The sequence below is a fragment of the Pleurodeles waltl genome, chromosome 5 (genome assembly GCF_031143425.1).
Source record: "Pleurodeles waltl isolate 20211129_DDA chromosome 5, aPleWal1.hap1.20221129, whole genome shotgun sequence".
NCBI classification, from domain to species: Eukaryota; Metazoa; Chordata; class Amphibia; order Caudata; family Salamandridae; genus Pleurodeles; species Pleurodeles waltl.
Genome location: NC_090444.1, coordinates 1,311,330,046 through 1,311,355,175, shown reverse-complemented (window position 1 = coordinate 1,311,355,175; position 25,130 = coordinate 1,311,330,046).

Genomic DNA, 25,130 nt, shown 5'->3' with positions numbered 1-25,130 from the left:
GAGGCTCCCCCTGGCGCGACTGCCTGCTTCAAGGAACCTGATGCCTGGAAACCACACTGCACCCGCAGCCCCCAGGGCCTGAAAGAACCGAACTCCAGTGCAGGAGCGACCCCCAGGCGACCCTCTGCCTAGCCCAGGTGGTGGCTACCACGAGGAGCGCCCCATGTGCCTACTTGCATCGTTGAAGAGACCCCCGGGTCTCCTCATTAATTTCTATTGAAAACCCGACGCCTGTTTGCACTCTGCACCCGGCCGCCCCTCTGCCGCTGAGGGTGTACTTTCTGTGCCTGCCTGTGTCCTACAAAACCCCCCTGGTCTACCCTCCGAAGACGCGGGTACTTACCTGCTGGCAGACTGGAACCGGGGCACCCCTATTTCCATTGAAGCCTATGTGTTTTGGGCACCACTTTGACCTCTGCACCTGACCGGCCCTGAGCTGCTGGTGTGGTAACTTTGGGGTTGCCTTGAACCCCCAACAGTGGGCTACCTTGGACCCAACTTTGAACCCTGTAAGCGTTTTACTTACCTGTGAACGTAACATTTACTTACCTCCCCCAGGAACTGTTGATTTTTGTACAGTGTCCACTTTTAAAATAGCTTATTGCAATTTTTGTCAAAACTGTACATGCTATTGTGATAATTCATAGTTCCTAAGATACCTGAGTGAATTACCTTTCATTTAAAGTATTGTTTGTAAATCTTGAACCTGTGGTTCTTAAAATAAACTAAGAAAAGATATTTTTCTATATAAAAACCTATTGGCCTGGAATTGTCTTTGAGTGTGTGGTCCTCATTTATTGCCTGTGTGTGTACAACAAATGCTTAACACTACCCTCTGACAAACCTACTGCTCGACCACACTACCAAAAAATAGAGCATTCAAATTATCTCTTTTTGCCACTATCTTACCTCTAAGGGGAACCCTTGGACTCTGTGCATGCTATTTCTTACTTTGAAATAGTACATACGGAGCCAACTTCCTACAAAGCCCCTTACAACATCGGACCCAAGTTTACCAATCACAAACTCTCCCTCCACCAGCCTACCAGGGTGCTTTGCTCTACAACCCTCACCCTCAGTTAGATCCTGAGCATCCGACACAGCCGTAGTGGAGGTCCCTCTTCTCCTACCTTGCCACCAAGTCCTAGAACCACCCCCTACCTGCACACATTGCACACCCCCCTCCTCGACTACAAGAAAAAGCTCAAGACATGGTTGTTTGAGAAGTAGCCACCAGTGTACAACAATCCTCCCAGGGTTCCTGGATACCCCCCCCCCGGGGTGAGAAGCCGCGCTTTACAAATTCATTGATTGATTGATGTGGATGTTGAAAAGCATGAGTGAGATACTTGAGTCTTAAGGGGCCCCTGCTTTTGTGATGTACAGTTTGGATGAGAAAGGGGGAATATGGATGACATTTGTGTGCTTTTGAGGTAGGATGTGATCCGGTCAAGAGCAGTCCCCTCTATGTCAGCTCGTACAGTCTTTCTATTAGGGTGTCAGGGTCAACTGTGTGAAAGATAACTGAGAGGTCCAAGAGAAGTAGTGCAGCTACTCCATTGCAGTCTACTGTGTTTTAAGGTCATCCCAGATGGTGATGAGGACAGATTCTGTGCCTCTTCCTGAGCAGAAACCATTTTGGTAGTCTGAAAATATGGAGTCATCTTCAATGAACTGTGAAACCTGGGCATATTCTGCTCTTTCTTTCAGTTTGCCCAGGAAAGGTCCATTTGTAATTGATCTGTAGTTGTTGGGGTCATGTGCGTCCAGATTTGTTTTCTTTCATAACGGGTGAATGTATGTCTTTTTTAGGTCTCCTGGAAATATTCCTGCAGTTAAAGAATTAATGATGATTCTTCTTTCTGGTGTGGCAGCAGAGGTAGATAAAAGAATGTTCCTGAAAAAGTGTGGTGTACAAGGTTTAGAAGGAAAGCTGGATGGTCTGCTTGGTTTGACTAGAGCCAATAAATTCAGTTTGTGATATTTGTTTGAAGGAACACAGAGGCTAGGCTGGCTTACTCTTGGAGGGTTTTTTAAAAACAGGTTGGTGCTGGTGGTTTTCCTTTGTTTTTAGTAGGAGTCCAATGTGTCCGCTTTGGTTGTGTAATCATTTACCAATTTATCTGTGAATTTATGAGTATTGAGATGACTTTCTTCCACGTATTTAGGTTTATGAAATACGTTGAGAATGTTATAAAATTCTCTATTTGCAGACTTAGCATTTTCAATTCTGTCTGAATAGTAGCTTTTTTGATTGTTGATTTGTATATTCTGTTAAGTTTGTGTAGCTGAAGTTTGTCTTGAATGTTTTTTTATTTGAGCCAGGTTTGTTGCAGCCTTATGATTTGTTGTTTTATCTTTTTAGTTCTGTTCTCTCCAAAGTGCTTGTTTTCTTTTGTCCTGTTTAGTTTTTCTTAGTGGTATTAGGATATCGAAAGCTTCCTGTAGCCACTTGTAAAGTTTTTGAACAGAATTTATTGTTTCTAGATCTCTGTTGGCTGTTTCTAAGTGTTCAAAATTAAGTTTGTTCCATGGTTGATAGGTAGATGTATGTAAGGTGGTCTTGGGTGTGTTGATGTGTGGCATTTTATATTGGAAAGTAACCAAGTGGTGGTCTGATCATGTAATTTGTGTGATGCTTTGAACGGTAAATAGTCCTGGGTTTGCAAAAATGACACACATCTAGAATGTGTCCAGCGATGTATGTGGGATTGTTTACAATCTGATGTAGGTTCAATGTAACTAGGCCAGTGATTATAGCTTTTGGATGAAGGATATTGGGTTTGTCAAACCAAATGTTTAGGTCCCCAAGAATGCATAGGTTGGAGTATAGTGTTAGAAGTTTAGAAACTGTGTTTAGCAAGGTATCTGGCAATGTAGAATTGCTAGGTGGTGGTCTGTAAAAGAGGAGGAAGTTGGCATAGGGTTGCATCTGATGATGAGTGCCCACCAACCTTGTATGGAAATGTTGTCCGTTTTGCTGAGATTTACTGTTTGCTTGAATATAACAGCTAGTCCACCTCCTCTTTTGCCTATATGATTTTGTGTGTTAGTTTGATAGCCCGGAGGAACGGCTTCAGGCAACACTGGAGCCATGTCATCTTCCAACCATGATTCAGTTATGAAGAGTAAGACAGGTTGTGTCAGTGAATAGGTCATAGATGTGGTGCTTGTTTTCTTAGAGTGATTGAGCATTAATTAGTAGGCAGATTAGAGATTGTGTTTTGGTGGTGGTGTGACTTTTTTTTGTAGAAGAGTGAGCAGTATCTCTTGAACTTGCAGCAGGTGTCTCATTAGTGCTGGTATTAACTGTATGAGGAGCAGAATAGTGTTGTTTTTCTATGTCCTGTTCTTTGCCCAGCAGGCTTAGAAGGCATTATGTTGGGTCTGCGTGTGTCGGTGGTGGAGATGGTGGTTGAGAGTGAGATGATGAGTTGTGTTGTTTTTGTAGGGTAGCCTTGTGTAATAGACATTTGGCTATGCATTTGTGAAGTGTGGCATGTTGTTTATTTTGCTTGTGTCTGTTTAGGGTGGAAGGAGTATGACCTAGGGGTGGTGAAGGAGAATGTGGGTCATATTCTAAAGCTCTAAATTGTACAATGGATGAGAGGCGGGCAAATGAGAGTTGTTGTGTTGGTGTTTGAAGATAGAAAATGTGGGAGTAAAGATGGATTAGGATATGTTTTTTGTGTTCTTATGAGGGAGGGAGCAGGTGTATGTTTCGTATTTGCAACAGAAAGTATTATGAAAGTGTGTGTGATATTAATATGCTGGTGTGTGTGTTTTGGATTGTTTTTGTTGGGTAGTGAGAGGAGATATTGATGTAGTGGTTTTCTTAGAGGGATTTCTTTGTAAAATATTGCTGGTGAGTGGTATTTGAATTGCACAGGGAGTGAGGATGCATTTTAGGGAAGAATGTATGTGGTGTGTAAGAGGGGATGAACAAACCTTATGAATGTTTGTGTTAGACGCGACCACTGGAAGAGGTAATGTGTGTGGTACAGTGGCATGCAAGGATGGTTTGAGTGTGTGTTTTTGGTAAACAGAGGAGGAGGGTGTTGGTGGATGATATGATAGAAGGCTGAGTATAGGTTTTCTTGTGAAAAAAGGGGTCTGTTAGGAGAAAGTAGAGGATAAAGCTGGTGTTTAGTATTAGTGGAGAATGTGTGTCTAAATGCATTAAAGGTGTGTAAAATGTGGCTTTGTGTTGTGTTGGTGATGTGTGGACTTGTTAGTGGTATAGGACAGAGTTGTGTTTTGTGTAAGAAGGAAGGTGTCATAGTGTAGTTGTGATAGAGTGGTGTATAGTTGTGGTTTGTGGTGTTCTATAGTGGCTGTTGAGACACTTAAATAAGTATGTGGTTTGTTTGTGGTACATGAGCAGAATGCCTTTGCTGATAATGTGTTTGGATGTTTGTGGTTGTGGAAGGCTTAAGGTGGTTACTGGAAAATGAAAAATTGGGCAGCATTTTTGGTCCTAGGTCTGACCTGGCCCAAACAGGCCCAAACAGGCAACTGCCCTTGTACTGTTCACCCTAAGCCTCAATGCCGGGGCTGAGACACTCTAGGTTTAAATGGACAATTGAACTCTAGCCCTAACCCTAACCAATCTGTAATCTAACCCTAAACCCTAAAGCCAATGGGAGACCTGACTTTTTTAACCAATCACAGTCCTGGCCCTATTAGCCAATCAAAACCCAGACCCTAAGCCCTAAATCAAATAGGAAACCTAGCCCTAACAGCCAATCAGAACTCAACCCCTAATCTCTTAGACAACTTGAAACCCTATAACTCTGAACCTATCACAGCTCAAACCATAAACTGTTAGTGTAATAGAAACCCTAGCCCTATCAACCAATCAGAAACCCTAGCCCAAATAGCCAATCATAATTTAAACCTTAAGCCCTCAGCCCAATAGAAACCCTAACCCTAGCAACCAATCAGAGGACACAATATAACAACCAGTAACCATTTTTATAAGGGACAGAAGACGCTAAGCACAGGCTGCTGGTGCAGGGAGCAGGGAGGTGCTGCTCTATTCAGAATCACCTTGAATACAGACAGGCTCAATCCACAATTTCTGGCTTCCTGATTCACCTCTGCAAGTAAGACCCAAATATGAAGCCACTAAATTATTGCTTTTCGCGCACCTAAAATAATTACTTTTTCAAGCAAAAAATGAGTGCTACATACACTTTCCAAAGACAGTTGAAGCCATAAACCATATTAAGCAGTCTCTTAAACACACTCTAGTTAGCCACTGAGGTGTAGTTTGCCTATTTACCTTGTAAGGGGGTGGGGAAATTGCACCTTGTAAGGGGGTGGTGTGGTTCTAAAAATTCTGGACCCATGTAATTTACTTTGCCACAGCAGTACGCTTTTAGTATCAAAAGACCGATAATGACTAGTACACTAAGCATGAGCATTTTCGCTCAATTCCAGCAGCGTTTTCACCTCGAAATCGCCATTTTCGTCCTGCACTCGTGGCTCCCATTTTATACACGGCAGCCATTTTTAAAAGTTGCCCTCACATAGGCTTATAATACAGTCAGATTTTATTCCAAGGACACGTACACCTTGATTGACTTTTCTCTGACCTGGGCAAGCTGGAACCATTGCCTCAGGCCAAACCTGTTTGGTCAGTCCCTCTCCCAGTGGCCGAATCAAATAGCATCAAGGCACACCAGGCCATAAAACCCTTATTATCGCTCACACACCCTGCCTAACTTGCTCACACCTGCACCTGCTCTTTTCTTCTTCTTACTTTACGAGGGGGAGGTGCCCGTTTTTATTGGGGGTCCACACTTATCTGATGTGAAATTCTAGGCCTTGCCGGGTAATTGATTATGGGCTGGATGACATGAAATATGAGGTTTCATCATGACACTGGTTTTTCCTTTGTAGTGAAAACATGTGAATGACCAACCAAAATGTCAAGAATGTTTGCCTGAAGCTTAAAAAACTGTATATAAGGAAACCTGATTTTGCATTGACACACAGTCTCCTGAGAACATACAAATCGTGCTGTTGTACTTCTAGGACACTAGTCAATTGGTTGCAGCCAATAAATTTGATCTTTGACTTCACCTAGAAGACTCTGAGTTTCTGTAGTCTGAATCAGGAAAGTACCCGAGGTCTTTGGGTGTACCCTGGCACCGCTGGGTTACCGGATCAGTACCGGTTCTGAAAAACCCAGTACCTCAGTTGGCGCCCAACGTGGGGCGATACCAGCGGTACCGGTCCAAGCCTGAGGTCGGTGGGGAGCTTCTTGTGAAAATTCTGGAGGAAGGCCACCACTTCATCGACCCCTGCATGTCGACGTGGTCCGAAAGTCTTTGTTGCGAGGTTCCCCGCTTCCTGACGGCTATGAAGGACTGCTGCCCTGGCTATCGCCCTGATTTGGACCCTTGATTTTTGGTAGAGCGAAACGATAAGACGAGTCTTCTGGTGACGTCATTGATATTTTCAGTTAAGTATAAGTGGAGCGTCTCCCAGTCCTTAGTTGGACACTTGGTTTGGTCCTTAGTTGGACACTTGGTTTGGTCCTTAGTTGGACATTTGGTTTGGTATCCCTTTGGGATCACTTTGATTTGGAACTTGCAAGTACCAAAGCCGAAGGACTCGTGTATTCACGAGACTATCGTAAACGATAATCCTTTGAAGTTTGAAGCTAGACTAGTGAGCGAAGATGCCTGGTCTTAGCAGACTTGGAAATTTGTTTTGTCTTGGTTGTAAAAGGGACTCCCGGTTGGAGGACTCATGTCCGGTTCCTCCGATTGGAACTCCAACCTATTAACTATATGTGAAGCACGGAGTAGGCCCCATCACGTTTAATAAAGTATGGGTCCGCTATTCTTGGAAATAATTGAGAAAAGTTTTTTTTTTTTTTCTCTTGTAAATATGACTTACAACTAGGATCTGCAAACGGTTCTGTAAGTTAATTGCGACGGCGCTATTTATGAAAAATGGCTAAAGCGCGCTGTATTGTGTGTACTGAGTGTTTTCTGTTTATATCTGAAATGAGCTCAATGTGTGTTTGTGGGTCTTCTTGATGTTTACAGTTTGTTAAGTAAAATGTTGGTTAATTAATATTAAGTAGAAACTTAGAAAAAATCCAGAAATGAACCATGTGATGTGCTAACATAGCTATATGTAGCTCTTTAATTTATAGAATGAGCAATTGTGCACATATACAAAACTGCCGTTAAATGCTTAATAAATTAGAAAACACATTCAATAGATATAAATAGGGCCCCCCCAAAAAAAAAAAAACGAAATTATCTATTTTCAATTCAGCCAGCACTTTCCCAGTTAAACATGGGTGGAATTTTGCATAACCTTCCTTTTAAATGAAAGTGGCGCAAAAATGTGACGCATTTCAAGTTAGGCTTATGCGCTTAGGCTTGTGAGTTAATGTATCCCAAATAATAGGCAAGGGATGCAGCTTGCTTTTATATGTGGAATTATCACAAAAAAAAGAATAATTGGGTTTTTATTTCTTTTTTAAAGAAAATTATTAATTATGGAAAAATTATTTAAAAAAATAAGTGCCTTTCAAAATCGTTTTTTAATATTTATAAAGCTTAATACCTATACTATGACCTCCTAACATTAAAATTTAATTTAAGTTATGTTGCACCACTAAAATGACATTTGTATGTGCAATTTTCCCTTGGCGCAGGAGCAAACAAGCTCATTTCTATAAAGTATAAGTTAATATTTTCAATGGCTGACTCATGGATTGTGTAATAGACATTCTGGTAATGCATATTATGCAAGAAAATTGTAGGATATTGATTTTTTAATGCCTAAAATATCAAAGTCGATTTTGGGCAAAAGCACTGTTTAAACTGCATTTTCTTTCATTCAGAGTACTTTTTAAAGTGTCTCAGGCTTCAGTAAATGCATACATTTAGGTTTGATATATATTTGCAGGTCGTGCCTTCTTATGATTCAATTAGTCAATGTGCCAGTACAAAGGCTTGTTTTAATGTCAAGGTTGAAGGTTCTAAATTCAGCTGGGCCTACTGAGACGTTCATTCATTCGAGGTTGATGAAATATGTACCATTGCATGGGATTGCAACAAGCATTTATTCTAACAACTGGTATGTGTGTTATTAAGGATTGTGAATTATTCACAGTAAATGTAGTTTAATAATCTGGAAATAGAGATAATTTTTTTTAGCGCCTAAAAAGGAAAAATTATTTTTTTTAAATAGAGTGAATTATTGCAGGTTAGAAGGAAAATAGAAAGGCCTACTGTCTTTGACAGATTCAGAGTGGCAGAAGTTAGGAGAGCTACAGAGGCTGGCTCAAGTCATGCTGCTGAGATGCTATCTTTAGTTTTCCCATAAACAATGGAGGAGGCTGTCGTGTTGACACTTGTGACCTTTTAAATTAGGGCCTTGTCTCTGAAAAAGGCAGAATGACCCTACGGGCCTCTAAAAGTGGGATTTCTGGTTTCTCCAGAAGAACATTAATACAATTAAAGAACTTAATTCCAAAGGGAAAATATAAAAAAAAGGGGTTTCTTCGAAAGTCCCAACATCATGTTAAATGCTCTGCAGAACTGATACATTTGTGTCTCCGCTCTAAAAAAATAAAATGATGCCTGCTAGTTGCTTTTATTTGACAGAAAACGAAGTGTTGCATTAAGTCTTAGACAGAAAATAAGATGCAGCCTTTTTTTAAAAAAATGTTGAAGGCTACATGCCTTAATGAGAACGATTTGCCAATTAAGACTTATTTTTCACAGTGGAAATTGTAGGTGCCAAATTAATATGGAGTGTCAGTGTAACAATTTTTACTTTTTGAAAGGTAAAACTAAGGTGGCTTGATGTTGCGAAGTAACTGACAAGAGGGTAACAGTTAAGTAATGGAAATTTATTTTCATGTATTTGGTCCTATCATGAATTGTTCTTGCTGGTCCTGTATGTTAGAAGAGAAACAGTAAAGTTATATTTGACAGCAGATTTCCATTGCCTGGTGATCTACTGTCAAAAGGAGGGTAAGGATTTTAAACCTGACAAATTAAACAGGCCCAAATATTGGGTTTGGGGCTGCAGGTTTACAGTGCATAAAGTACATGACATGGTGTTGTGTGTCACCGCTTATTCACACATGCTATTGTTTTGTCTATGCTTTTTGTGCTTGATACACAGAAAGTATATCTGATGGCTTGACGTTTTGTGCGTTTTTATTATTTTTTATTTGTTTTTTTTGCATGTTTGTTGCTGCTTTTGATACTATTACAAGCTCCCCTGTGTTGTGAGGGGATGGTCATGACGATGCCCATCGCTACGCAACAGTTGGTTGAACTTGTTCTGGTTACTAAATTCCACAGATAATCATATTTCATGCTGTGAACATAAAAGACAACACTTCACCAGTGAATGTCTATTTGGCTATAATGGTATTGAAGGAAAATAAAAAGAGATATACAGGATCAAAGTGTGTCACCTGCAGTTAGTCACGTTACTGCCCCTTCCCTTAAAGGAACAGGCAGCCCTACATTTATGTATCCTTGATTGGACCTAAGGATGAAATTATAGATCTGTGACTCAAGGTGGCCTAATTTCTATATTACATTAGTTAATGATGTTCTGTTTCCTAAGTAGCATATGGCTTTCGTTCCTTAAAAGAAAACCAGGTTTTCATTTTTTCCTGAAGAAGGAACTGAAACATTAGCTAGGAGTACCGTATATGTTGTAGTCGCCAACGGTAGAGTTAAAATTTGTGTAACTTTGGCCTTTGTGTATCACCCGTACTCTCGGTGTTGTGTCACATGCCTGACTATCACCCAAATAATTTTTTTTGTTTCTCCTATAGATTTTTTCTTTTGTTACTTCCCCTGACCAATGTCGCATCATGCTTAGTTATTGAGATTTTAGCTATGCCCTAGTCCCATTTCTCTTTTTCGAATTCCTTTCACCAGTCAGCCCTTTTATTATTATTGATGTATTGTTCAGGTTCACATTTCCAGACTGCAGTGATGTACCAGGGACCCCATGTTATGTATAATTCCCTTCGGTATGACCAGACTGGTTTTCAAGAATTTGCCTTAGGCCTGCTTCAATGTTTTCCAGCCTGACTGTCAGGGTAGCGATAGACTGGTTAACTGACTCAATATTATAGTAAGACAAGTTTTCCATCTCAATAGGAGATATCTTATGTTTACCTTTTTGAACATGACGAATTTTCAATGTCTATTTTAATTTGGTTTTCGGTTCCCTTCTGTTCCTGCTACTTTAATTTTTGGTGGGATCAGATGTGTCCTAAATCATGCAAATATCAGGACCCTCTAGTTCTTGTCTTTTTGTTTGCACATTTGACTATTAGCCTGTGTATTGCATAGTGCACCTGATGCACAGTTTTTAAAGGAAGTTTTCTACATGTCCCTGATAATCGGTATCATGTGATTTCTCTATTGAGATGTTCTAAGGTAAGGAGGAACACCTAGACTTAATCATTGAGGCAAATATGTGTTTACCCCATTAGACAATGCCACTGTGTGAGGAAATCCATTCAGATAGAATTCTCATGTAGCTATAGATGGCAGAGAATAATGGAGAGAACCCAATTAAAGATGCTAGAGACCCTGTTTTGCCCTTCTGCCTTTGTCTTTGTATTTTATGCCCATGGTGTATGGCTACTCCTTTGAAGATTGCAGACCACCTGCTTGCAGTCCCCTTGTTAAAAACCATGAACTGTTTTTTTTACTAAATTGAAGGAAACTAACAACTGTGGCACATTTCCTACGTCACTAGATTCTGCGGGTATCAAGTCATAATAACCTGCAGGACATTGATTTAAGCCTAATTCCCATCAGTGACAGCTACAGATGAAAGACGGACGTCTTGGCCCTACAGTCTCAGCACCCAGAAAGTAGCAAAGCTGGACAGCGATCGCCAGCGCATGGTATCGTACTTGCTCCATCAGACGGCGTTGGACATCGCAGAGCCAAAGTTTCAGTGTAAAGGAGCTAAAGAGAAGGATTCCTGTTGTTGATGGCAGAGCTGTTTTGAGGTTTCATTTCTCTACCTGTCATGTGCTGGTAACCTCTGACAGTGTGCAATCCCTTGAGCACCTTGGCCTGAGTTTTGGCCACACCCCCCCTTTTCTTTGCTCCAATGGAAGAAGGGCAGTGCACCGGAGATTTCAAGTTTGGAAAAAGGCACTATATTGTGGTGCCCATGAAAGAGCAGCATTGAGCGTCCTCTGACACTAAATAATGAGTGTTGGATTCTGAAAGTGCTGCTGAGCTTGAGCTATTTCCCAATTAATGGTGCTTGCGTCTGCACGAGATGATTTGTGCCCTTGATCAATGAAGAGCACATTGTTTGTAGTGTCTGCCACAGAGGAGAGACACTGGTGCATTGCTTTAAGACATTGAGACTTTCGAGTGAGCTGTGGGTGTTTGCCAGGAGGGCACTCCAACTAAGCAGTATTTTCTCACGAAGAGGCCTGAATTGAGAGGCCCATGCGAAAGAAAACAACAAAAGAAAATTTGATGGACAATAGAAGCCTGCCAGAGAGGCTTTTTGAACGGACTCTGGGCATAGTTGGTTTCACAAGAGGTTTCCGTGTGATTGTATAGACTAGGTGTTAGGAGACTGATTGTTTTGCTGGCATTGTTTTAAAGTACTATTCTGTTTAGTAAAAGCAGAATAAAGTCCATTTTCTGTGGAAAGAGTACCCCCTTTTCACCTTAGAGCATTGATGAGAGTCACCACTGTTCCACCTGAACATACAAAAATTACTGAAATGCAGAGGAGCCTTAAAAATGTTACTAGATAATTTTAGGATTTGCTTTTTGGTTAGGGTTGTGAAAAATTATTATTTCATAGTGGTCACTACTTTCTCCCGTTGTCTATATGTTCTTAATAACGTGTTTTCTAGTGTCTTTTAAACATGACGTTGTCATTTATGGGTAGGATTGTTTTTCTCTACTCAATTGACTTCTGCACCCACTTCCCAACCTACAGTATGTCTTTTCCTACTATTGTTTCTTTGCACTCTTTTCACCCTTTTCCTGAACATGAGCAGGTTAGAAGATCAGAATTCGTAAGCAATTCTTTTGTAGAGCTTCTGCATCAACACTAGTTAGTAGTGAACATCACTAATTGTTGGGTGTGTGATCTTATGCCACCTACTGCAGATAGAGGTATTCCTTATTTTGTCCTGCCATATGTGGCCTTTTGTGCTACTTCATGTTCAAGGAGACCTGTCCAGAGAGAGTTACCAAGTACTAGAATTTTGCTCCAGCAACATCTCCATGGCCTTATAAACATAGACCTGGAATCAGATTAGCATGAGAATAGGTTTATTGCCTATGTAAGGGCAAAAGGAGGGTTTGTGGTTCTAAAAATTCTGGACCCATGTAATTTACTTTGCCACAGCAGTACGATTTTAGTATCAAAAGACCGATAATGACTAGTACACTAAGCATGAGCATTTTCGCTCAATTCCAGCAGCGTTTTCACCTCGAAATCGCCATTTTCGTCCTGCACTCGTGGCTCCCATTTTATACACGGCAGCCATTTTTAAAAGTTGCCCTCACATAGGCTTATAATACAGTCAGATTTGATTCCAAGGACACGTACACCTTGATTGACTTTTCTCTGACCTGGGCAAGCTGGAACCATTGCCTCAGGCCAAACCTGTTTGGTCAGTCCCTCTCCCAGTGGCCGAATCAGATAGCATCAAGGCACACCAGGCCATAAAACCCTTATTATCGCTCACACACCCTGCCTAACTTGCTCACACCTGCACCTGCTCTTTTCTTCTTCTTACTTTACGAGGGGGAGGTGCCCGTTTTTATTGGGGGTCCACACTTATCTGATGTGAAATTCTAGGCCTTGCCGGGTAATTTATTATGGGCTGGATGACATGAAATATGAGGTTTCATCATGACACTGGTTTTTCCTTTGTAGTGAAAACATGTGAATGACCAACCAAAATGTCAAGAATGTTTGCCTGAAGCTTAAAAAACTGTATATAAGGAAACCTGATTTTGCATTGACACACAGTCTCCTGAGAACATACAAATCGTGCTGTTGTACTTCTAGGACACTTGTCAATTGGTTGCAGCCAATAAATTCGATCTTTGACTTCACCTAGAAGACTCTGAGTTTCTGTAGTCTGAATCAGGAAAGTACCCGAGGTCTTTGGGTGTACCCTGGCACCGCTGGGTTACCGGATCAGTACCGGTTCTGAAAAACCCAGTACCTCAGTGGCTGGTACAATATAGAGGGAAACTGGGAGAAAAATTCAAGTAGTCATGGGCATAAAGCAAACAGCAGTTTTAAAGTGCAAAATTCATAGAAACCAAGAAGTAAACTTAAAAAGTCACAGGCATAGGATAAGTACTTTTTAGAAAAACAACAATACACATAGAGTTTGTGTTCAGAGAAGCTGGGCTCACAAAATGGAGGTGGCTGTAGTTGGGGTCCCCTCCACAACCTTAAAGGGTCAGTGCAGGTGTGAGAGGAGTGTTCAGGGTTGCCTGGTCTGCACCTTCCTATGAACAGCCACAAAGACAGTGATCTAGAAAGAAACTAAAGGGTGTCTTTTAACCTAAGAACCGTCTCACTCTGAACAAAAGAATGCAGCCCCTCTTCACCCACACCATCTGCCAAGTGGCAGTGCCACAGGAAGGACCTAATCCAATTTCTATTGGAGCCTTGCCTCCTTTGTTCTCACTTGAGTGTCTAGGTCTCCTCCCTCTGGCATCCTGATGCACTTTCACTGTCTGGGAAAACAGCATCACCCCAACTTGTGCACAAGAACAGACCAGGGACGTTCAAAATGGAACCCACAGGCCTTCATCACTCTGCTTTAATTATACATATAATAATGCACATACTACCATAGCCACATATACAAAACGCACATACACGTGGCTAGGATTAGGTGAAAAAACTGTAAAAAACTGACAGCACTGACCTTCAATTAACAGAACAGTGAGGGAAGATCTTTAAATCAGACCTTTTCTTTTTTACGCTAACTCCCCCTGTGCAGCGTACAGAGAATGTAACAAAAATGGGATACGCCAGACTACTTCTCAAAGAACTGTCCTAGGCTCGGAGCACAATAGGCTAGGGTTCCTAACGTTTAAATGGTGTGTACACTAGGAATCACGTTAAACTGTCTGCCCTGGATATGGGGCACTATGTAAAATGCTGTTTCTTTCTACAGTATACATTCTCTGATTGCTTGCTATCTCAGATAGACTTCTCCCAGTATACTACTAAAAACCTTGCTGAAAAATTGAGGTTGGCATACTTTGTTTCTTCAGTGACCCTCTTCTTACCTTCAATCCTCTGCATCACTTCTATTCCTGATTACGGCTGCCTCTCAGTCTCATGCCTGCCTGCCTCAATCCTAACTATTCTAATACTGCAGCTGACTGATAACTTGTTTCAGAGATCATAATCTCTCATCTTCTAAACCCTATGCCTGTAATCTAACATTACCTAATCACGGCCGGCCTCTCTATCTCACCAGCCATTCACCTGAAACCCCATAGCCCCCACTAATTATCACACCTGCCTGGTATTAATATACCACTGAGTAATTGGAATGAATGCATGCAATTTTTTTCTTGAGAACAGATGACTAATCGCATAAACCAATAATAAGCACTAAACTTGGGTCCCAGAGTACCGAACTACTCATACTCACCATAAAGCACTTCAAGGCTTCATGAGGGGCAGTATGCACTATATAAACCCAATTACAAATATCCACAGATACACCAGACTTGACAAAAAAATAATGCAAGTTCAATGCAAGTGTCACACCACTTCTTCACCAAGAAATTGAGTGAGAACAATTGAAACATTTGCTGCAAAATAAAATTACACAACCATGTATTCATAGCAAATGACACACTGCATACTATGTAAAACTAATACAACAGGTTCTATACAAGACTATCCTTGCGTCAAGGCATGAACAGCCCTAATTGGAATGGAGCTAGTTCAGTGGCTCTTAAACGGCGTCCAAGGACCCGAGGTGGTCTGCCAGGCCCATTCAAGAGGCCCGCGGCTGTGTTACAAAATTAAATAGTATTAAAATTAAAACATTAAAATTAACAAAGTATATACACATAAAGAAGCACAATTGAAAATGTGAAAACCTTTTCTATATTGTATTGTGAATTAAACTAAATATGCTGTAATATTTGAACATTTGTTTGGTGTATAATTATTTATGTATTTTTGTTTATTATTTTTAAGTCAAATCAGAGAAATTGCTTAGGCCGAGGGACCCCAACTTCCAATAATGATTTGGAAGGGGTCCCTGGATCCAGTAATTAGTCAGTGCGGTCCACAGGAGTCAAAGGGTTAAGCTACTTGCGTCTAATAAGGTTGATGCAGCTTGCGAACCATAGAACTTGCAACTTTTGGTTGTATCATGTTATGGGTGACTGAGCCCTGTTGAAATCTGACAATTTTAGGAAAATGCTCGTGATGCCGAGTAAAGACCGGGGCTGCTTTTGCGTTTTACATTTAGAGACCGGTCCGCTCAGAATGGCTTCCTAGCTGTGAGGCGAGCAGCAGAGAATCTGTGCCAAGGACGGATCATTTCAGGGTCATAAAGCACAGCGTTTTGTCACGTTGCCAGATTCAGCCAAATTAACCAGAAGCATTGCTCTAGAGAGGTGTGGTGGATTGCTGTCTGACTGTTCTTTTGTAACATTATGCTTTCTGCCTCAATATTAATGACCCATGGTGGCAGTCAAGTGTCAATCAATGCAAAGAGACTAGTTTTTTTTAGGTTTGCTGCACGATTTATAAGCCAACCATGTTCATGGCCTCGCTTGGGTTCTCCCCATTAGTTTGTTGTCTTAGCTACTTCAAAAAATGCAAAAGAGAGAGGAAAAATGTCTATGTTAAAAACAAATCGCAGGGAGGAACCACTCCTGTCTAACCCCACTTCCCTACAACACGAGATATAGGCTCAATTGCATGGTGCAATCTAGGGTATGGGTTTATGCTCCACCACTTCCAAAGTTCACCAGCCACCACTGCCTACCGACTTTCAGTATTTGAGATGGGAGGCAGCTCAGATGTGCAAGATGTCTGTTATTGCTGTCAGAAAAATGCAATCTACTAATGATAACTAACTATTATCATAATTCAATATTTCTTTTAAATAACATTTAGAGAAATACTATTTTCTTGCATCTGCAGCATTTCGAATTATGGGGATCTTTGTTTGCTGATGGATGGTCCTGCATGGTGAAATGTACTCCCATAAAAAGGTCTTTCTTATTGTTCCATTGATCTCCCAGACTGTTTGTTAACAGAGAATAGTTCAAAGGGAAACCACTGACTGAGTGGAGTGGGTATACAGAAAAGGATGATAAAGATTAAGAACGCTTCTAGGCCTTCAGTGGGTCTTGACAGCCAGCACACAGGAGTGGAAAATTTGTTTTTCAAATCAAAATATTTTTTTAATGGAAGAGAGGTCAAATGAATGGCCAACATTTGATAGCTTGTCTTCCAATAGCAACCCATGTTGGTGCTCCAGGAGCTATGTATTTAAACACAATTTTAGATAGAAAATTCAATTTTATGTTGTTATGTTTGGCCCATATATCAAGATTAAGTTTATATAATCTGTCAGAGTCTAATTTATTGTCTGTGTAGTTAAGTTTAAATGCAACGTTGTCTTTCTATCTCGATGATTTATTACACCAAGTTAGGTCACTTACTTTCACATTGTGCGGATCAAGAACTATGATTTTTATCATTTATTTTAAGTGGACATTGTAGAGAACTAGTTTATTATGAAACTCAAGTACAAGCTATAAATGTCCAGGAATCCAAGTTAAGGGAAAAACTAATTTTAGCATCACATCATCTGAAAACATTTAAGTTATGTTATGTTATGTTATCAGTGTTTCTATAGTGCCCTAATCACCTATGAAGGTATCCAGGTTCCTTGTACCAGGTGTGTGAGGCCAGCCTTGAAGGGCTTACTTAAAAAGCCATGTCTTCAGCTTCTTGTGAAAGTCAGGAAGAGAGGAGGCTCTGAAGTCCTGTGGAAGGTCGTTCCAGGCTTTAGGAGCCAGGTATAAGAATGAACGGCCCACTGCTCTGCTTTTGTGTATGCTTGCGGTGTGTGTTAACAAGAGACCAGCAGAGTGGTGGTATTTGGAAAGTTGGTGGATGCGAATGTGGCTATTCCGGTAGGCTTGGCCAGTGTTGTGGAATGCTTTGTGGGTGAGGAGTTACAAGTGTGCACACTTATGTATCTGAAGCCATTGGAATTCCGTGAGGGTTGATGTGATGTGGGTTCAGCATGGAAGGTTGAGGACTAGTCTGGCTGCTGCATTTTGGATGGTCTGCAGTCTTTTTGGGAGCTTCTTCTTTATCCCTGCATACAGGGTGTTCCGATAGTCTAGTCTGCTGGTGATGAGGTGTGGGTTCAGGATGGTTGTAGCCTTTTCTGCTCCTGAGGCTCTGATCAGGAGTCCAGCCACTTTGCCCTTGGATTCACACTGGTAGTCCTGGTTTCAACAGTGGACCAGGGCTCAACCAGCATGTCAGACAGGCCTTTGAGAGTTAGAGGCAGACTTCAGGTGGGAAAGCAGTCCTTCAAGGTGCAATAAGAGAATCTTCTGAAGTACACAGCAGGCCACAGCCTCATTTTATACTTGGTGCCTCTTTTTAAGTAGGAAAGATTTCTAGAGAATTCACCTTTGAAGTGTTTGATGTTTTCTGCCTCCTCTGTCCTGGCTCCAAGCTGGCTGCATGTACAATGCAAGTGTGTCAAGTCCTTTGTTTGAAGGCAGAGTACAGCCTATTCAGTTGCAAGTGGGCCTATGCCCAGCTCCGCCCTCTCATCTGGACAGTTGATGGCCCATCCAAGCACACCTAATCCCTTTATTGTGTAGTTGTCGGGAAGAAATAAACAAAGTCTAACTGCCATCTACACCCACTCATGTGACCCAGGAACAGGATACCAGCACCAAATAATTAGGGCAGGAAAATGCCAACTTCCTAAAAGAGGCATTTTCAAAATTGTAATTTAAAATTTGAATGTACTATTAAAGGGAATTTTAACTACAGTTTCTGAAACACTAAACATGAAATGCTTACCTGTTCCCAATCAAAAGGTAGCACTTATTAAATGTAATAATAAGGCAACCCCGTGTTATCCTATGGGAGAGCTAGGCCTCACAGTAGTGAAAAACTAATTTAGGAGTTTTTCACTTGCAGGACAAGTAAAACTTAAAAGTACATATCCAACTTTATTATAGCAATGCACCCTGCCCTATGGGCTACCTAGAGACTACCTTACGGTTGACATATCTAATAAAAGGGGCAGGGGGCTAGGACTTCGAAAGGGAGTCATATTGCCAAGTTAAATTGGCAGTTTAAAACTGCATTCAGGCTGCAAAGGCAGACCTGGGACATGTTTTAAAAGGTTACTTAAGTGGGTGGCACAATAAGAACTACTGGCCCACTAGTAGCATTTAATTTACAGGCCCTGGGTATGTGGTATAATATTTTGCAAGGCGACTTAGATGCAAATTAATTATACCAATTAGGTGTACGCCAACATTTTAGCACTAGTTAGGAGTGGTAAAGTGCACAGAGTCCTAAGGCCAACAAAAACGAGTTCAGCAAAAACAGGAGGGCTTGAAGGCAAAATGTTTGGGGTTGACCCTCCATAGAGGGCCAGGTCCAATGCATGCATGCTATGTTAATCCAGGCTACATTTTTTGTTACTTCTAGGACTTGTAGTCCTCTTTTATAATGGACTAAACAAGACTTGAAGTCCCAAAATTCAAAGAAAAAACCTGGACTGGAGCAAAACATCACATATGGACATGGGAAACTTGACAGGTCTGTTAGTTGGTAGGGCATTAAAAGCTAGGTAGCTTCCACTTATGAAGCATAGACAAACTAAGATTTGTATGAATCCCTCCCAAAGTTAGTGAATTGGGAGTCGTTAAAGTAGGTAACGGCAACAGCTGTCTTTGACAAAGCTCAGAAATGAGAAAAGTGCTCTTATAAGTACTTTGTTAAAAACAAGTTACCATTGAGTGTCTCTTTTTTGTAAACAAGACGGTATGCAGGTGTGAATATGTTATATTTTACAGTAGTCACAACGTGACTCAGTAGGCCGACAGAGGCAAGGCAACTCCAATTCTCAAAAGTCTCGCGCAGCTTCCAAGATCTGAAGAGGACAGCGTATTTGAAAACCCAGATGCCGTTTAAAGACACATTCATCATACACCGAGCACTTAGCAGCCTTTTCTTCATCTAGATCAGCAATTACTTGTTTCTCGAGAGTAAGGGAGTCTGATGGCAAGTGGTTTTGATGCCATTATTAACAATCTCAGATCTTGAGAGGACCCATGAATGACCTGAATAGCGCTGTTTTGTTGCTGCGAGACTAGCCGCCTAAATTGGCCACATGTATTCTGGCCGTGAATACCGCAGGGGCCCACGGTTTTCAACATCTGTTTGGAATCGGTGTGTACCATTCTACTAGTCCAAAAAGAGTACTGTATATGAATTTAATAGGAGAGTAATTCAGGCCACCGGGGCCTAGGCTGCGGATAAGATCCCCCTTCCTTCAGGAAACCTCCATTCAGTGAAACTTCTATTTCTATCCATGAGAAATGGGAGTCTCAGGGTGCCTCATCACTTCATCACATCATTTTTCCTTAAGAGTAGTTTTAAATCACGTATTTGTTTGTGTCAAAATGAAATAATTCCATACTGATATTATACTTTGGCTTTCGAAGCCACACATGTCCCTCTTATAGTCTAGACCTTGTGTCTGTGCGACCTTGAAGGCTAAAATACCGAATGCAGCAAACTGATTTTGTTGCAGACAGCATATTTTGCCTTCAACCTGTAATTGACAACACTCTCACTTCTCCTATAGAGACTTGTTCTCGCAGAAGAGTTGGTCCCTCCTGGAACAGCCTTGACCGGTCTGGCACTCCCCAAGAAGAGAAAAAAATGCGGGGGGTCAAGTGCTACAGAGGCTAGTACTCGAATCGCCCATCTGGTCTCTGGGTGATCTCTGCTGCCCAATATGATACCTGAAGTGGAGGAGCCGTCTGGGACCCGGACACACTGACCTGCTCCGAGACCCTAGGTGGTCAAACAGCTAGAAGTCACCTAGCACACAAGGGTCATGTTTGGGACTTCCTGTTTGTAACATGGTCATGAGGCTGGCCACGGTGACCTTTTTATAAAACGGTTAGTTTGATTATTTCCCTGTGAGATGATTAGCGACCTGTCTGCTGTGACAGTCCCACTTTCAATTAACCGTGGCAAGGGACACCGTTCAGGTCAGATGGTCACTGGCAAAACGCAGAAGGTTCATTGTCGATCAGGCCCAATGCCAATGATGGAAATCAATAATTGTGTTGCCAGGTTGGTTAGTGTTCCATGGTGATTCCAATGTTAATAAATCCCTCAGTGAAGCTATGCTCTTAATCTATTCAAATACTGGAACCTACTTTAGGAGTGTTTTATTAATGAGTTATCATTACCGGCTCACTGTACAGTGAGTTAAAGACATTTATACACCTACATTCATTCACCTGGAAACCTAGCGAAGAGGGACACCCTCAACCTTTAGTAGTACATCCGTTGATACACGTGGCCTGGTAACCTTGCCAGATATCCTCTCAAGATGACAAATACTTTGGGAATTAGTAATTTGAAGAGGGGGAAATTACTTCCAGGTACAGGATTAAGAAGACTAACATGCAGATGTCTACATTTCCAAACCAACTCCTACAAGAAATGCCGGGTGAAAAACACTCCGAACTCGAAATGTTCTTGCATAGTTTGCAATTCCAAATGGGCTAAGTCCTTTTACCAATCCTAAGTGGAGTTACAAGCCACTTGCAATGAGGCCCACAGATTTGAGAAGGTTCTTACACATTAAGGATAAGTCCTGTTCCCTTTGCTGCTACAAATGTGGCACCAAAACACCTCGCGAGGGACACTCAGATTAGCGTAGTTCTGTAATGCCAAAAATGTGGGCTACTGTTAATTTCCTTTGTGTGTCTCGCTATATTCTGTTGAATCGTTGTTTGGTCTCTGTAGTTTAATTGATTCATTAGAATTTTCCTATGCTTTCTGTCTTTGTATGTATCCTATCGTACACCTGAAGAGAGCCTCTTCAAACCCTTTATATAGAATACTAATTCAGATAAGTACTGCCCTCTCATCCACGCACAGCTCAAGAACTGTGTTGAAACTAGAAACTACCTGAAAGCTTAATTAGTGGGCTGTGAAAACGTCAGCATGCAGAAGAAAGTGAAGGAACAGTCAGTCCTGAGCAGGTCACAGAGCTGCTCACTTTGGGCTTGGTTGTATCAAAACATATTTTGTCAGATGAGAAATTTTCCATCTTATTGTTAAGTTTATTGTGGTGAAGCTAGGGTACTCGCACAGCTAGTACATGTCCGAGGAGCCAGGTAAATAACCCAATTACAGGCAGACCTCTGTGTATAATATTTCTTCTGTGCCAAAATCTGTTGTGTTTCATGGCATGTTCTGCTAAATCCAGTCTGTCATTTTTAGACTATGGGCCTAATTTAGATCTTGACAATATTACCGCCAATCCACAGTGGCGGCAGACCCGAATACTCTGTAAAGTAGAAGGTGTTCCGCCCACCGGATTTATATGTATTGCAGCTGAGCCGAAGACCGCCATGATGGAGTGCTCTTCTAAGCCATCAAGTAGGCAGGCTCCTGCAGACCATATTTAAATGTTACAGTCCTGCAAGCTGTATCATACCGGCAGATTGCTGACAGAGGGAGGCTGTCGCTGGAACCAATGGACATCGTACAATGGCTACGGCTACGGAATACAGGTAAGTCACACACACTGTACCTTGGCCATATGTGTCCCCCTGTATGACGCACAATACAACTCACCATATGCACACCATTATCCATTACCATTATAACACCATAAAACCCATACATGTCGAACACAACCATTGCCATACATCCATGACACACACCATTTACACAGCACCGGCACATGACACAACCGGTTGTACGACGGAATGCCGACTGACAAAACAACGGGTGCCTAAACAACGAGGTCGGAACACCGACCTCGTTGTTACTACTAATGCCTTTACCACGAATGCCTTAACAACGATATTTCGTTGTAAAGGCATTCCTGGTAAAGTCATTAGTAACAGGCACACATTGATCCTGCATGCCTCACCCCACCCCCCCAACACCACCCCAAAACTTAAAACCCCCGACCCCCCACCCCCTCCCCAAAACCTAAAACGCCCCACCCCCCCAACCCCACCCCAAAACCTAAAACCCCTGACCCCCCGCCCCCTCCCCAAAACCAAAAACGCCCCACCCCCCCAACCCCACCCCAAAACCTAAAACCCCGACCCCCCACCCCTCCCCAAAACCAAAAACGCCCCACCCCCCCAACCCCACCCCAAAACCTAAAACCCCGACCCCCCACCCCTCCCCAAAACCTAAAACACCCCAACCCCACCCCAAAACCTAAAACCCCGACCCCCCACCCCCTCCCCAAAACCTAAAACGCCCCACCCCCCCAACCACACCCCAAAACCTAAAACCCCGACCCCCCACCCCCTCCCCAAAACCTAAAACGCCCCACCCCAAAACCTAAAACCCCCGACCTCCCACCCCCTCCCCAAAACCAAAAAACGCCCCACCCCCCCAACCCCACCCCAAAACCTAAAACCCCCGACCCCCCACCCCCTCCCCAAAACCAAAAACGCCCCACCCCCCAACCCCACCCCAAAACCTAAAACCCCGACCCCCCACCCCCTCCCCAAAACCTAAAAACCCCACTTACCTGAGTCGTCGCCTCGTCCTCTGCGTCGTCCTCCTCAGCCGACTCCCTTGTTTGTACCTTAACCATGCATGTTCGTTGTTCAGGACATGCGTGGTTAAGGCACAAAATAACGAAGTCGTGGTTAAAGAAAGCGTTGTTCCGCTTTCATTAACCAGGACTTCGTTATAAAAAAGTCGGCATAAAGGATGTTTCCCGACACAACCACAACAATTAACATAACTACACCCTCATCTATGCAAACACACTCACACGAGCACACCTATACATATCACAACAATGCCCTCCACACAACAACACTCACTTGAATGTTACACACAGCAACACAACCAAACATACACAACAACATCAGACCCATATGCACTTGGCATCCATACTGACACAACAACATCACCCACTCCAGATACCTCCACCTCAACCAGCAAATCCAATCACACACATACATACACGTACAGACTCACATCCACTACGGAAAGTACAACATCACAGGTCCCCTTGCAATGTACACACATGGACACAGTTGACAAGTGTGAATTTCACATCATTGTGGTGTCAGCATTTATTTGGCAATGAATACTGACACCAAAATGACATTTGTGTATGTGTGCAATATATGTCTTGTACCAGTATGTCCCCATCCATATCTGACACAATTGTGTTCCCCAATTATGCATGTCCCAGTCAATTAAAAAAATTACTGTGAAATTTATTTTTGACTGTAGTGGTCCCGATCTCATGTGCTGTGCCCACCCAATGCACCCTAGCCATGCAGGTTCCCTAACTTCAAGTCCGGCAACGGGGGGCATGTTTTCTCCATAGGTCATTGGCAGAAACAATGGCAGGTTTTGTCCAGTCATGTCCAGCTAAAAACAGAAGTGGAATCGGGAGAAAAAGTAATATTTTTCCCTCATTTCCAAGCCAATCTTCCAACTCAGGTGTGGAGGTTAGACCGCCAAAGTTGGCTTGGTGGTAAGGCACATCCAAATCTGCACAGCAGTAAAGGTGGCTGGAATCCCGTCAGCAGCCACTATTTCCTATGGTGCCATCAACATGGTTGAATTTCTTGGCGGAGACGGTGGGACAAATGCAGACTATTGTCAATGGGACCATGAACATCTAAATCAGGCAGGCGGACCACCAAGGTGGCAGATAGGTTTTTAGTCAGAAAATCGATGGGTGGACCATTACCGCCAAGATCTAAATCAGGCCCTGTGTTGTGAAAAACTATTCCTGACCTGACAATAATTATTTGTGCTACTGTGAATTTTCAGTCTACACATATTGTGAAGATATTACAAACGTGCGCTGAAAATGTCTGCTTAAACATTGCATACTACATCATCTTTCTTGCAAGAAATCCACAGGTCATTGAATGTTTTATCAAGGGTATCTTCCATATGTGTATGTTAGGGGTAAAGCCTGGGACCTTGCATACACATTGAGCAATGTATCATGTTTGTCATGTTTGTGCGTGTATCAGTGCTAGCCTTATCTGGCTGTAGCTGTGTGGCTGAAACTATCCTTACTCACTTCAGCATGTTTCTGTTGTGTCTGTTCTTCATTAGCCATACACAATACAGTCTGCAATAGACTAAGGCATTTTTACCTCACCAAAGGCAGATTGGATCACTTGCATGTGTAGATGAAATGAAAATTACATTTGCGGTAAGAACTGCATTGGGATGGAAATATCTCCTGTATGGTGAACAGACATGTAAACTTACCCTCAGTTCCTGATTACTTGTGAAACTGGCATCCCAAATTTTATTTTGGCCCTGGTATCATGCTATACTGTTATGTATGAAGAAGCTGATTCCTGTCTGTGGTAATGTGAGTTTCAGAAACTTAGGTGGGTACAGGGGGCACACCAAGCATGCATTCATAGTGGGAATTCTGTCCATGCCCTAGGTGCATCACATTAAAAAGGTGGTAGCAGCATACTGCATCTTGGCATCCATAGTGTGACCAGACCTTTTTTCTGGGTCAAGGAGAGACAAGTATACTGCCTACTCCTATGTAAAGTTTTACTGTTATGTGAAACCCAAAGTCTTGCACTGACATTGTGTGTACATGTCAAGTGCATGTATGTGCAGTGAGCATGTAGCACATGTATGATACTAGGACTCTGTGTGTTGTGAGAGCCTGAGTACTAGTACCTGTGGGATCCATTTTAGATGCCCCTGGTTTATACCAACACAAGATGGTGGATGAGTACAGCTTTCCAAGAAAGTGGACATGCATGGCTTGCATCCCTGTGGCTGGACGGTGCAGACCCAGACATTGAATT